Here is a 3010-nt window from a genome sequence, read left to right as displayed (position 1 = left end):
GTCCCGCCTCCCCTGAGCGCGCGCCCCGAAGGGAAGTCCTCGCAGAAGAAGACGAAAGGGGGCAAGAGGAAGGCGGCCTCGGACCCGGACGAGGAGCGACCCCTGGGGACAGGGCCGGATCCCGACGGGCTGGACGGGAACGCGAAGTTCCCGGAGACCTACTGTGCCGAGAAGTGGCACTCCCTCTGCAACTTCTTGGTTAGCTTTTGGAACGGCTGAGGGTGCCGGCCTGGGAAGAGATATGGGGGTTGGGGATCGGGGGAGAGGGCGCTCAGCTGGAGAAGGAGGCGAAGGGCACCTTAGGTCCGGAGGTACGGGATAGAGAGTGGGGAGGAGTCCAGGTTCTAGAATGGAGGTGGGGGTGGGGGCTTGGGCTGAGAGTGTAATGTAAGGGCATATGGACAATCTCTGAGACAGCAGAGAAGTTTGACCAATTTGAAGAGTCTCCACCCCGATTAAGACCGGAAGAAATAGTGGAAACAGAAGTAGGCATACCTTAACTGTGTAAAAACTGTAGACTTGGGGGAGAGAGATGGGTACAGAGAGATTGAAAAAAATAATAAGGGGGGAAAGTGACTAAAGTGATGTGACTCTCACGTGGGAAGCTGATACAATGTGTACTGTTTAGCGCACATATTAAAATGTAATCACGAATAACTGATAGCTTGAGCCAAGTGGACCAGTATAATGTCTTCTCACCTAATCAGTCGACAGGGTTTCCAACTTTTTTCTCTTTCTGAATTAATATTAACTTGGACGCTGCTTAGTAATATAGATGACGTCTACAGGGATAGAAGCCATTCATTGGTCAAAATGGACTCGAATGAATGATTTTAGAAGTGCTGCTTTTAAACAGTGATGCCTCATGTTCTGAAACTTTCCCATTAACCTTCTAAATTCAGAAGTGAATTGTAGAAATTGAGGGCTCCAGTAGGTTTTAAAAAATAATTTTTTATAGTTGACCATATTTTTAAAAACCAGCTAAAATGTAAGTATGTATCTCAGAGTCTTTTGGATCATTATGGAAGCTGTATTTCTGTTTCATGTAATTAATTGTTAACATATTTCATCTTAAATAAGATGTAATGAGAGACTTTGCACATGTTAGGTGCCCAATAAAAACTGTGTGGATAGATTTAAAGAACTGACAGGGCAATGGAAATTCTGACTGCATTTGATCTAGTTCTGAGTTTATCTTGAAGTAAGCTGCTAAACTTATCTTGAATTGTTGGGAAAGACAAGAAAGAAGTCTATAAGTCAAGAGTCACAAACTGTCCATTTGGCCTGCATGTGGTTGGTTCACTTTCATTTTTCCTCTCTTTTTTCCTCCCTCCCACATTGAATTTGTTGCCAGCACTTAAAAATTAGGTAATTTCATTAAAAATCCAGATTTCTGAATTGTCTTGAAAAATCAGATCTAGCAACATTGGACCTACCTTCCTGCATGGCAACAATTGGCTGACACCTACCGTTGGCTGCCCTTTAGAATAGGCATGTTTTCTGGAGTTCTCCACTGCTCCTACACATCTTATCAATCGACTTCATTAGAAGCCATTAGACATTTAAGCCACTGCCCAATATAAGGTTTTACCAACCTTCTGTATTTCTTACCTCCTCCCCTGTAAAATCATGGTCAATACAACAATCTTACAGATACCGAACATCTCTTGAACTTTTTCCTCTCTGGCCTCTAGGAAATGTAAACAAATGATCTTTTACCGATTCTGTACATCCTTGTATTCATACAGTTGGCAAAAATATTCAGATTGCACACAGTTTCAGGCCAGGTTTATGAGCTCACATTTGAGTAACATTGACCACTAGATAAAATTCATCTGGGCCAAGGAAAGGAAGCTCAGAGTGGCTGCAGACTACTCCCTAGAAATACGGACCAATGTATACTTTCTTCAAAAAGATTGGCAAAGTTGGGGTGGCATCAGAAAAGGGTATTTGAAATAAAACAGCACTGGCTGGAACCATTGTTTTACCTCTCCATACAAGACAACTGCCAATTCCTTCCTGTGTGTCCTTTGGCCGGCTGATGAACTTACCTCTATGAAAGAGAGAAAGGCCAAACTCTGTAGGCCAAGTACACTGTGTTGGTTGCTACTTCTCTGCTGCTTTACTATTTAAGCAGAGCTATACTAGACTCTGTCTCAGGAACAGGATACAGACTAAGAGGGGCCAATTGCTTGCAGTGGAAGAGAAATGGACAGATTCTACCATCAGCATCCTGGGTGACTTTGGTTAAGTCCCAATATCTCTGAAATGTACATTGAGGGGAGTTGGGCTTGGTTAAATCTGAGGTCCCTAAGGCACACTACTAGCATTCTGGAAACCTATATATAGTTTTTCAGAGAGAAGATAATGTGTGAAAATCAACAAGTGCTACATGTAGTACTACATGTTATAACCCCAGAAAGATCATGGAGTTAGAAAAGACCTAGAGAAAGACAACCAAAATGACCAGAGAAATTGAGAAGGCTTCTGTATCTGGAGCATCTAGAAAGACTTGGAAGGTTAAGCTAGAAGGTAAAATGTGCAGGTGGGAAAAGACAGGATCAAAATCTCTAAAATAATGAGGCGGATGTACATGGGAAACAGGGGAATTTCCCCCCTCGGTTGCCATTAGGAGTGAAGGGAAAGTTGCCAGACACACCCTGGTTAACGTCAGAGCTGGCACCAGCGTGGGCATCAGAAGTAGCAAGGCATCTGTAGCTCAGTCTACAGAAGACAGAGAATTTGTTAAAAGCATCAGACCATCTTGTTCTGGTTGTACTTCCCAAGTTATTTAGCACAGAGCTAAGAGGGAATAGTGGAATTTTTCTTAACTCATTTTGACGAGGCAAAATTTTTCAAACCTTCAAAGTCTCTGTCCTTTTCAGTTTGTCCTTCACACCACCAACATATTAATCTTCTAAAACAAAGCTTTCATTCAATGACTCAGTTTATGATTTTAAATAAAGGCAGGGTCAGTGCCGGTGCTTTGGGAAGCTCTATTGAAGCCTGA

Source organism: Myotis brandtii, unplaced genomic scaffold (genome assembly GCF_000412655.1).
Source record: "Myotis brandtii unplaced genomic scaffold, ASM41265v1 scaffold810, whole genome shotgun sequence".
NCBI classification, from domain to species: Eukaryota; Metazoa; Chordata; class Mammalia; order Chiroptera; family Vespertilionidae; genus Myotis; species Myotis brandtii.
The sequence above is the reverse complement of the archived record's forward strand: the minus strand, read 5'-3'. Positions refer to the sequence as shown.